Below are 13,730 nucleotides of genomic sequence, written 5' to 3' on the forward strand. Positions count from 1 at the left end.
GCTTAAGTTCCGTTTCCGCTGCCAATCATGAGTAATTAAGGTTATGAATTCTCGGGGCGTTACATCATGTTTATTTAAAAAAAAAAATTTAAAAGTATTACGAAAACATTAAACGAATAAATCATGGATCTTTAAATAATCGAGTACCTCAACATTTTTATTTGATAAAAAGTCAATTTGCTTGCTGTCCCACAGAGTGACAGTTATGGATCCACTCTTGTCTTTAATTGTAACTTTCAATGACATGCTGTAGAAAATTTAGATACAAAAATATGTTAGTGCACATATTAGTAAGTTATTATAAACGTGCATTAACTTGTTATATAGGTATGTTTACCATTTCTTTGATGGCAAATTCTTATTGTGGCACATGTAGCAAATATTATGTGGCCCCACGTAATTTAATAATGTAGTACAAACAAAACACGAATCAATCCATTTGATACTATCGATGTTTACATGGACTAATCGGGCAACGATTCGACAATATATTTCCTGCATTAATAGTATAAATATTGTTATACATATTAAAATTTGGTGGCAAATTCTTATTGTGGCACATGTAGCAAATATTATGTGGCCCCACGTAATTTAATAATGTATTACAAACAAAACACGAATCAATCCATTTGATACTATCGGTGTTTACATGGACTAATCGGCCAACGATTCGACAACATATTTCCTGCATTAATAGTATAAATATTGTTATACATATTAAAATATCATAAACATAATCAAAATAAAAAAGATATTATATTGGAATTGCTGTAAATTAAACTTGACATACATGGTTCGTGTTAATAAATTTATTAATTGTTGTTCTCGTTGCATTAGATATCTTCAGTGTCATATTTAATGGGAAGGTGCTTCTTTTTATCCAATTGACTTTTGTGTCGGACAAAACGTCAGTATGAAACCTGTTACAACTAACTTAATTTAAAAGATAAGTAAATGTAAACATTTAAAAGAACTTAGATACATATTGTAAGTTCCTTACCAACGCATTATTCTCGTTGCTTTTTTACACCTTGGATTGCATGTTACAATTGTAGCACTTCCACAATGTAATGAAGATATACCTAATGTTACAAAAATGTAAGAACATTATATAAAATAATGGGATCTTTAAAAATTATTTTAAACCAATTGACAAAAAAATTTACAATAAATATTGATAGTGATATACAATTACTATAATTCCTTGTGACAACTAATCCACAAATAAGGCAACTAATTGAATCTTTAAGGTTGTCCAATGCATTGGGACCAAATATAAAATGGCTTGAGATAGTCAACCTAACTGCCATGCAACTAATTCATAGTACATGGAAATCATTATTTTACATAAAAAAAAAAAGAATATATCCAATAAACATATTGTGATAAGTAAAAAAAAAATGTTACCTTCTATCAGTTAGTACAATATTTTGTAGGTATGTCACTCCATCTTTGGCCAAGGTGATAGAACTCGCATATACAATGATACCAATTATACCTAGCATGAATAAAAATTAGGCTAAGTAATTACTCCCTCCGTTTTCTAAAGATCTTCCCACTTACTGTTCCTACAGATACCAAGGAAAATCAAGTTGTGTGGGGCATGGTGTGAGTAAAGTAGGAGAGAGAAAGGGGTTAAGATAAATAAACAAATAAAAAGGGGTTAAAGTAGGAGAGAGAAAGGGAGTAAAATTGAATTAATAATGTAATAGTGGACCATATGATAGTGACATGAGAGGGTAAATAGGGAAATTTGTTTTGCCAAATAAGGAATAAAGCAAAAGTGGGAAGATCTTTTGGAAACACCCTTAAACGGAAAGTGGGAAGATCTTTAGGAAACGGAGGGAGTATATTAATGCATTTAAAGTAGAATAATGATACCACTGATATTGTAATAGTTACTTACTTATAAGATGTCTTCAACATCTGTAAGGTTGTTAATTTTGCGAAGGCTAATGACTCTTTTGGATGTAGGGAGTCTTTGATTGTTTGCTTTCATTTTTGAACTATAAAATAATTAGGATTTTATGTTTGACACTCTCCTTAAAAATTAAGGTGATAGATATGGACTATGTAGTGGTGATTATATATGCATAGATCAAGTAATTTTAATGGGTAGATTTTTATAAATTTACCGAATTTAGAGGATTTTAATTGATGCATTAGAAAAATAGCATTTAAAAAATATCTAGATTAAAACGACAATAAAAAATAGCATTATAATTTTACCAAACTCGGCAATGATCATGGAACTAATTAGGCATGATTTGGTGAGATTTGCACGGCAATTATATGGTGAGTTCAATGCCCATAGCAACCATGTTGCCACTTGTCCAAGAAATAGGTGTGCTGACGTGGCATAAAATTCATTTGCACTTGACATGTTGACGGAAGAGATGTGGACATGACATGTAGGCAAATTTTTCTAGGTTTATATATATATATATATATATATATATATTATTATATTATATATATAATATATATATATAAATAGATGCTTACATTGTGTTTCCAAACCGGCACGCTTCTACTAATTTACTGTGAGTTATGTTAAAATTATTTCTTTTCAATGTGATACTTTTACATTTTATAGTATTCAAAAATTTGCGATTTATACGTAAATTCATATATAGTCATGTGGGATCTTGTTAGATTCGTTTTAATATAAATTTTTTAATATGTGGTTTTTATAATTTTTATAAATATAAAATTAGAGATATATGTCCTCAAAATTTTGAATTGGCATGCGTGAAAAGTAAAAGTATCACCTTTAAAAAAAAACTAAACAAGTATAAAATTATTGTGACGTTGTCTATACAATTTTGACACCACAAGAGTACAAAAATACAGGGAATTTTTGTAGATATGTTTTGATACATTTTTAATCAAATCAAATAATATAGAATTTTAAATGTTGAAATGGTGCAATGCATATAATGAAAAAATCAATTAGTCTATAGTAAGAGTGAACCTAATCAGTTATATATAAGAAACAATATAAATCTCTATTATATAAGCCAAGGGGGGAGCAATGGTGGTCCAACTTGAAATTTACTTAAATGCCCCAACATAGATATTAAGTTTCCACAAATAACCTAATCAACCCCAATTCTATGCATAAATTAGCCAAAATAAAAATATCAATCAAATCAAATATAAACCCAATCAAATCATATAAGATTCAATCACATAAACTTGCTAATAAATAAGATTCAGTAAAAAAGATTCATAATCAAGAACTTATCAAACGTTAATACTACATACAATAACAAAAGAAATTATACGGGCATAAGATCCTCTCAAATCAATTTTTCCATAACACAAACTCCAAGCGAAAAAAAAAATCAATTATCTTCATAGATTGGAGCTTCACAGCATTTTCAAATATGAAACTCTGAAATTTGTCAATTCTTTACCGTTAATTAGGTATGTAGTTTATCATTGAAAATAAAATTATGTGTGTTGTTCTATGTTCAGTAAATCTTAAAAATATGTACTATGTTCGAGTAAAATGAAACTCAAATTACAATGACTCTTACGAATATGTGCTATAATATATATTTTTTTTCAAAAAAAAATAACTTAAATTATAGTTTATTTAAATTTTAATTCGAAGATAGTTGAAATTCAAATTAAAATTACATCATAAATGGTCGAAAAAAATGAAATTTCGTCAAAAATGACTTCAATATTCAAGCCCTGGATATAAAAAAGGAAACTGAGACAAAATATGAGAACTCGAATTATTTTTGTGCCCATATATTAAAATGAATTTGAGAAAAAAAAACTTAAACCCATATATTAAAATTAAAAAATCAATTTTTGTTAATATAACTTTAATATTCGTGCCCAAATATTAAAAAAAATTGAGACATAATATAAGAACTCGATTTTGGGAGAAATCAAAAAAATACTTAAACCCATATATTAAAATCAAAAAATACTCAAACCCATATACTTAAACTCGAAATTCAACATAAATTGCAGAGCTTGTGCCATGAGCGCAAGCAAGCTCGGCGAACCATGACGAGTTGAGCGAAAGCCAATTCCATGACCGCCAAAGCCAAGCAACTTGCTTCAAATAATCCTCAACTAATAATCGACGGTCTTAATTGAATAAAGAGAAAAAAAATTGAGTGTGTGGTTTGAATTGGGGAAAATTGATGAAGGCGGTGTTTAATTGAATAGAGAGAGAAAAAATATTACGTGAAATTCAGAAATATGGGTACGTAATTGGGGAGGTAGTGGTTTGATTTGGGAAAAATAAGCCGCACGCATCGCGTGCACTAAAAGCTAGTAAGCAAATAAGTTAGAGTATGAATGACAATGTAACAAAACAAATCAAATAGCTAAGTAGATTAATATTATGAGCATCAGAGTATACATTATGAAATACTTCTTTCTACATTATATTATTGGTAATGTTCGAGATCCTGGATCTTTAACACAAATTAGAATTTGTAAACCTTTTTTTGCTGGTAATTCTTGATATGGACACATAGAATTGTCTTGGGATGAAAAATAACCGACAGGGATATACCACCTCCGTTTCCTAAAGATCTTCCTTGTTACTGTTCCTACAGATACCAAGAAGGATACATTTGTGTGGAGTATGGGATGGGTAAAGTAGGAGAGAGAAAAGAGTTAAGATAAATAAACAAATAAAAAGGGGTTAAAGTAGGAGAGAGAAAGAGAGTAAAATTGAATTAATAATGTAATGGTGGACCATACGATAGGGACATGAGAGGGTAAAAAGGGAAAAAAATTCCAAATAACGAATAAAGTAAAAGAGGAAAGATCTTTTGGAAACGCACTTAAACGGAAAGAGGGAAGATCTTTAGGAAACGGAGGGAGTAAGTCAAAGTGTGATAGAGAATGTCCTTAACTTTTATTGTTGTCATTGCAAAACAAACAACCAAAGAAAAATGACTTTTAGACTTGTGCAGATTGCACAAGAAATTTTTTTTTATATAAATTTAACATTTTATAATACATTATCTTAAATTGTGGTTTAAATAATTAAATAGTTAATACATAAAAAGTAGTGACAACATAATTTATCCTATCTTCTAACTAAATAATACTCCATCTATTTTTTTATCATTTTCAATATCCTATGTGCGCCTCCAAATACACCTCTTTATACTTAAATATCTTTCATTATAAATTAGTAAAAACTATAACAATTGAATATTAATAAAATACTAATTGAGACAAAACAAACAAAACCCCACATGACTATATTTTTCCTTATAAATTGAGAAAAATTGATAAGATTCTCTCCAAGTATGAATTGTGTCAATATTCCAAGTGAGAAGGATATAAAAAAACAGAGGGAGTACATTTAAGAAAGTTATTATACCTAACAGATGAATATAGATATACCTTACACGATACTAAGATAAAATTATAACAAAATTTTTAGATTTTGACGTCAAGACAAAAGAAGTGTATAGATTTGTGATTTAATATCTTATAATGTGGTAATGAGAATAATTTAAATCTGGCTTAGGACCCTTGTATACACGATTATGACTTAATAATTAGTAGTATTATTGTTATTATTTTCTTACCAAGGAGTTCTTGACCTATTGGTTAAGATTGAGGTGATGTGAAGGATAAGTCACAGGTTCGAATCTCCCTCTCCTTCTTTGTACTTTGTATTGCCTTCGTGTTCATATGGATAAAAAAAACTGTTATTATTTTATTAGAATGGATCATTATTAAATTAAACACACGTGCCTGTTTAAAGTCATTTATCTAACTTTAACTGATTATTTAGCAGGCAAACTTGTCTCATACACCCTATAAATTCACGTAAATTTTATACCATTATTCATTACCACTTTAAATTTTTATATCAATTTCATTACATATAAAGAAAAAGTATTGTTCTCATGTATGGGTGGAAAAATTATATGGTGACAATTAATTTTAATAACATTATTTATAAAGACAAAAAAAATAAAACCCAAAATATTTCAATAGTTAAGTAAGCTTAATATGTTGTGATATTTAAATTTGAATCATGATGTGGTAATAAGCAATTAACTATTGAAATAATGTAAGAAAGATATAAATGCAAGATAAAAGATTAGATGTGTTTATTAATTGAAGTTTTGCTTAAACAATTTTTAAAGTTTGTTACCGACTTGCAAAACTCTTAAATAACCCTAAACCCGGTGCACTCATGCCCCATTTTGGCGTTATAGAACTTACCTATAATCATCTTAACTGGTTAGGAACAATAGTTAAGTCATTAGTAATCCAAAAAAATGCAAATTTGATTATATTTCTAAATAATTATTAGTCATTAGTATTTCAGAAAAGAAGTTTACAAAATGTTGATTAGCACAACATATTTTTTTCTTCGTAATGACTACGATGTACTCCCTCCGTCTTTTTTTATTTGCTACAAGCACTTTTTCACAAAGACCAAGGAGGGAGTGGGGACCATTGACATAAATGGAATTAACAAAAAAGCAAATAGGTAAATTGTGGGACCTATGTATTATATATGGAAACATTTACAAAATCAAGAAGGGAGTGATGACAAATTTGTAAATAAAGTGTGGACCTATGTACTATATATGGAAATATTTGCAAATGTAGCAAATAAATTGAAACACCCCTAAATGGCAAAATGTAGCAAATAAAAAAAGACGGAGGGAGTAGTTACTATTTTGTTTCATGAACTAAGGGTCTGTTCTCTTCGGCATAAAACAGCTGAATTGAACTGAACTGAACTGAATTGAATTAAATTAAATTGAATGTAATAAATATATAAATAATATTTAAATAATAATAATATGAATATTACCTAATAATTATAATGATAAGTAATAATAATGAATAATAATAATAGTATTTTGATATGTTTAAATGATAGTTATAAATAATTAATACTACCTCTGTTTTTATTTAGTGGCAACATTTACCTTTTTGCACAAACTTTAAGAAATGAGAAAAGAGAGTATAATCGACTCACTTGCCCCTGCTACTAGTACTGTAATTAAATGGGGAGGGTAGGTGAAGTAAGGGTAATATAATCAAATTATATCCCAAAAGCTTTCATAAAAAGGGAAATGTTGCAACTAATAAAAAACACCTAAAAGTAGAAATTATTGCAACTAAATAAAAACAGGGATAGTATTAATAATCATAAATTAATAATAATAATTAATGATAATAATGATAATTAATAATTATTATTTTATATTATTTGTATTAATATATTAATACTTGATGATGATTATATAATAACAATAATATCTAAGAAGTAAATTAAATATTACTATTTTAATAATTAGATTTAATAATATAATAATTTTTAGTAATAAAAATAATGATTGGGTTGGACCGCGAAAATTGCATCATAAACCGTTTTGACGCGATTTGATTGGTTTATGGGCTTAATAACGTGGGTTTAATTGTGCTTTGACCTAAATCATGTTCCTCCTAATAATACTAGTAATAATAATGAGTAAAGCTATAATACACAAAATAATATATAGAAACAACAACAACAACAACAACAACAACAACAACAACAACAACACCAACAACAACAACAACAACAACAACAACAACAACAACAACAACAACAACAACAACAACAACAATAATAATAATAATAATAATAATAATAATAATAATAATAATAATAATAATAATAATAATAATAATAATAATAATAATAATAATAATTATAACAATAATAATAATAATAATATTATTATTATTACTTTATAGTAATGATATAAAAATAATTAAATAATAATAATAATAACAATAAGAGTAATTAGTAAAAATAAATTATACCAACATAATGATAATATTTGACAAAATGGTTATAAAAGAATGGAGCTGAACTGAACTGAACTGATTGGAGCTGAACTGATTGGAGCTGAATTGAATTGAACAAAACTGAACTGAACTGAACTTAAAATAAGCTGGGGAGAACAGGCCCTAAGCTAAACTGAACTAAAACGGATGAAAACTGTGAGAGAAAACTAACTGAACTGAAATGGATTAAACAGAACAGAACTGAATTTGTCTGAACTGAACAAAACTAAATTTTCATTAATCCAGTTCAAAAGAACATAACCTTAGTAAATAGTACTAACAACCCACATTATTTATTTAGTCCAATTTTATTAATTGAGTTTTTTTATGATTTTTCATTTCCTCATCTTTTGCATGAAATTGTGTCTACCGTAAAGCCTACACTCTTCTACTATTAGCCTTCTTTGCACGCGATGCGTGCGTGGTTTATTTTGGTGATGGTTATTAAATTTCATCTAAATGTAATTTTGAAGGATGTAACTTACAATCATCATTAGTTTTAATTAAATATCATGTTATGTAAATACAAAATATAAAAATTACTTGATGAAGAAGTTGTTTTCTTGGTATTTTTATTACTTGTTAATGGATGTTGGTATTGTTATTCATTTCAAAGTTTAGGTAAAATTAAAATTTTATGTCTTTGGTTTTGTAATTGATTTGAAAACTGCTTTAGTTATGTTAATTTGTTCTTCAATCATAAACTTTTTCTTTCACTACACATATTTTTATAAAAGTTTATTTGAGCTACTTTGAACTTCCTTTGATATACATATTTTAAATTGGAAAATTTGACAGGAACATTCCCAACTACGGGTATTCCACCATTTTCGTTCCCAACTAAAGATTATTTCTGAGTAGTCCCAACTTTGGGATATGTTTTGCAAAAATAGTCCCAGTTGATTGGTGACCCATTTTACTGGTTAATCTTCGTTTTTACTTTTTTTTTACCTGGTTTACTGCCTTCTCCCTCCCCTTTCTCTCTCCTTACTACCTTCTCCCAACAGGCTCTCTCCTTTGTCCCTGCCACACCCTCCTCCCGCATTCCTCCCCTGCCACCCCATCCTCCTCGCCTTTCCCCTTCCCCCACCACCTCGTCGAAAGAAAAAAGAGGACGAAACGAAATAAAAACAATGTACTTCAGCTTCTAGAAGACCAAACAATGGCTATAAATGAGTTCAACCAAATCTAGCAGTTAACATGAGATGGTAAATAAAGGAAAAAACCTCATTTTTCTCTCTCTAGAAATTCTCTCAATGTAAAACATTATAGCTATGGCAAGAAGTTCGAAGGGGCAGAAAATGGCGGGAAAAGCAAAAGGTCCATGTTATGATTCACAAGCTAAGAAAACTCGATCAATGGATGAGATTTTGGGAATATCAGCTATGGAGGTTGAACCAGTGATTCAAAATGAGGAAGATGATCTTCGAGATTTGCCAGAAGTCAGCAAACTCATCGACTCTTCTCAGAATGGCTTTATTCAATCCATTCTTCTGCGGGGAAGCAGAGTGGACAATCAAGTAAGATAAGTTGGGCGAATCGTGAGGTAAGAAATGTTGAACCGATTCCAATACTTCAATTTCAGGAATCTGAGGTGTGTTTTCCAAATGATACTATTGCAATAGAACCAGTATCAACAGAGAAAACAGTTGTGAAAATAGACGATGAGGATATTCAATCGGAGGTGGATTTTTGGAGCTCATCGATAATTTGTTACGTAATAGGTGCAAATCCTCCTGTATATGTTATGGAAGGCTTTATTAGGAGAATATGGAAGAATTTAGGGGTAGATAAAGTTGGAATGCTGAAATCAGGTGTGTTCATTGTTAGATTTAGATCAATGGAGAAGCGAGATAGTATTCTGAATGGAAGTCCTATGTTCTTTTATAATAAACCTCTGATTGTGAAAGCATGGGATTCTGATATGGATGTGATGAAGGATGACCTGCAGGTCCTGCCTACCTGGATTCAGATGAAAGTTGATTTTAAGTACTGGAGTGAGAGAAGCTTAATGAAGCTGGTTAGTCCTATTGGGAAATTTGTGCGTGTTGATCAGGCAACTGCAAAGAGGGAGAAATTGCAATATGCAAGTGTGCTTGTGGAAGTTAAGGTCAATCAGGATTTTCCTGAACAATTAGCATTCATCAATGAGAAAGGGATTGAGGTTGTTATGGAGATACATTATGAATGGAAACCCGTGAGTTGTTTAAAATGCAAGAAGATAGGTCATCTTACTGAGGAATGTAGAATGGATAGACCTAAAAAGGTATGGAAACCTAAAGTTCAGCAGATTAGGACTGAACTACCTGAGGTGGTTGAGATTCAGATTCAGAAAGAAGATGAATTCACACTGGTTACGAAAACAAGCAGATCAGATGTTAGTAGGAATGTAACAGAAGTGAAGAACTCTTTTGATGTGTTGAAGGAAATGGAATCTGAAGAGGTTATGATAGGTGAAATTGTATGTGGAAATGGAGAGGTAGATACTGACAGGGGAAGGGATTCCCCTAAAGAGAATGGATAGTGTGTTTTGCTGGAATGTCTTAGGGATTACTAGTGCTAAAAAGCAACAAGATGTGAAGAAAATAATTAGCACTAGACCCTTAGGAATTGTGTGTCTCATTGAGACAAAAGTTAAAGCGAAGAAACTAGGTGAGGTGTATAGAAAATTATTTCTAGGGTGGTGTTTCTGCTCAAATTCAGCGTATCATCCTGCTGGGAGAATAATAGTGGCTTGGAATGATCTGGCGTTTCATGTTAACATTAGAGAGGTGACTGATCAACTAATTCACTGCCAGGTACAAGCTACTAGTGGAGTGAAGGAATTTGAGTGTACCTTTGTGTATGCTCATAATGCTGCTTCTTCTAGAGTATTCCTATGGAGAGATCTGGAAGTAATAAAGTCAAGGATCAAGGGTCCTTGGATTGTATTGGGGGATTTCAACTGCGTGCTTAATAGAGATGAAAGAATTGGTGCTGCTAGAGGACTCAGAGATGATGCCTTTTAGAAGATGTTTAGATGTGTGTGAATTGGTAGATTTAAAGTCTACAGGTTCTTTCTATACATGGAATAATAAACAATTTGGGGAAGATAGGGTGTTTAGTAAGTTAGATAGAGTGTTGTGTAATGAAAAGTGGATGGATTGCTATCCTAGCTCTGAGGCTTGGTTCATGCCAGAAGGATTATTTGACCATTCTCCTATGGTGGTGAGAGTGTTCCCTGAGAACACAGCTGGAAAGAGGCCTTTCAAGTTTTTTAAAATGTGGTAACTGCTCCTAACTTCCTAGAAAAAGTGAAAACATGTTGGGATGAACATATACCAGGGACGAGGATGTTTAGTGTGGTCCAGAGACTTAAAAAAATGAAAAAGGTGATGAAAGTATTAATAGGGAAGGCTATTCAGATATACAAGCTGCTGATGCTAGGGCTTATGCTGAGCTCATGGAATGCCAGAAGAGTAAGGGCCCAGATAGAAATCATGAAAGGGAGCTAAAGGTGATGACAGAATACAGAAGAATCCATGGCCACTATTTGTCTAATCTGAATCAAAAGGCAAAGATTACTTGGATACAAGAAGGGGATGAAAATACTGCCATGTTTCATAGGGCAATAAAACAAAGAAGAATGCAGAATACAGTATATGGCATAAACAATATGCAGGGTGATTGGGTGAAAGGTGATAATGTAGAGAAAGCATTTGAGCAATACTATATTCATCTGCTGGATACTCACAGGGTGATGCAAGGTCAGATTTGTCAAGAGATCATAGATAAGGGGCCTGTTTTATCAAATGAACAGCGGACTTTGGTTATGAGACCAGTGACATGGGAGGAAATAAAGCTGGCAATTTTCTCAATTCCTGGTGATAAGTCCCCTGGTTCTGATGGATTTGGGACTCATTTTTTCAGAGAAGCATGGCCAGTGGTGGGTGCTGACATTATTGGAGCTGTGATGGACTTCTTCAATACTGGTAAACTCTTAAAAGAAATTAATACTACCATACTTGCTTTAATTCCTAAAGTAAAGTGTCCTAGTCATGTTTCTGAATATAGACCGATAGCATGTTGTAATGTGATCTATAAAAGCATCACAAAAATCATCTGTAATAGATTAAAAGATGTCCTTCCTGAGATTATTGCTGAGAATCAGGGAGCATTTATACAAGGGAGGTTCATTGCTCATAATGTGATGATTTGTCAGGACTTAGTGAGGAGTTATGGAAGAAAAAAGAGTAGTCCTGGGTGTATTATAAAGATGGATATGAAAAAGGCCTATGATTCTATTGAGTGGAAGTTCTTAGAGGATATGTTACATGCTTTGAAATTTCCTGTGAGAATGATACAGATGATTATGGAGTGTGTTAGGTCTCCAAAGTTTACACTCTTGATAAATGGAAGATGTTGTGGTTTCTTTGAAGGAAAGAGGGGATTGAGACAGGGGGATCCCATGTCTCCTCTTCTTTTTGTCATTTGCATGGAGTACCTTACAAGAACACTGAAATGTGTGGGTGAGAAAGAACAGTTTCAGTTCCATCCCAGATGTGCTGGTATTAAATTGAACCACTTATGTTTTGCTGATGATGTAATATTGTATAGCAAATGGAGCTTTGTGTCTGTATACACGATGTTGCAGGGTTTCAAACACTTTTCAGATGTTTCTGGATTAGAAGTGAATGAGGCTAAATCTGAAGTTTATACCACTGGTATGAAAAGAAATGAGATTCAAAGAATCCTTGATGCATCTGGATTCAGGCTAGGTACATTGCCATTTAAGTACCTAGGGGTGCCCATCTGTTTTAAGAGAATTGAAGTTAAAGAATGCATGAAGCTGGTTGAAAAAATGTCTGCAAGAATTAGAAGCTGGAGTTCAAGGCACTTATCTTATCAGGGAAGAGTGGTACTAGTGAATTCAGTTTTAATGAGCATTCACATCTATTGGGCTCAAATCTTTGTATTGCCTAAAAAGATCATACAAGAGATAGAAAAGATGTGTAGAGCTTATTTGTGGACAGGGGAGTTCTATAGTGGGAGAGCAGGTTATGTGGCTTGGGAGAATGTGTGTTCCCCAAAGCAAGCAGGTGGGCTAGGAATTAATAAGATTCAAGAATGGAATACTGCAGCCATAGGAAAGTATGTGTGGGCAATAGGTATGAAGAAGGATAATTTGTGGATAAAATGGATAAATGAAGTATATATCAAAAATAGAAATTGGTGGGAGTATCAACCTCCTACAACAAGCAGCTGGTATTGGAAAAAATTGTGTGAAGTGAAGGATAGGCTAACAAGAGATATTAGAGAAGCTCAACTTATGCAGATGGACTCCTACAAAATTCAAGAGGTGTATAAGCATCTGGTGGGGGAATATACAAGGATTCATTGGGATAAATATGTTTGGAACAGAATGACAGTCCCAAAGTATAGATTTTTTGTTTGGCTTGTAATGAAGAAAAGGCTACAAACAACTGCAAAATTGTACAGGTTTGGAGTTAGTGAGAACTCTAACTGCCTGATTTGTGAACAAGATGATGAAACTGAGGATCACTTAATGTTTCAATGCTGCTATAGCCAAGAAGTGTGGAGGAGAATTAATGGATGGTTACAGATTGGCTCTCAGATTACAGAGGTGGATGGCATAGTTCAATGGATAAATGATTGTGGAAAACAAAAGAACAGAAGGAAATTCTGGCTGCTGCTATATGAGCTGTTATCTACCACATTTGGTGGGTCAGAAACTAGGTGTGGTGGCATCAAAAAGTGATACACATAGATAGAGTTGTTCATAGTATACAAAAGAATGTAATAACTAGAGTATACAGTTCAGGGCCTAGGAAACTGTCTAGGAAGACAAGTGAATGGTTATGATCACTGTCAATGCAGGTGGG

This window comes from Beta vulgaris, chromosome 2, assembly GCF_026745355.1.
Source record: "Beta vulgaris subsp. vulgaris cultivar EL10 chromosome 2, EL10.2, whole genome shotgun sequence".
Lineage (NCBI taxonomy): Eukaryota > Viridiplantae > Streptophyta > Magnoliopsida > Caryophyllales > Amaranthaceae > Beta > Beta vulgaris.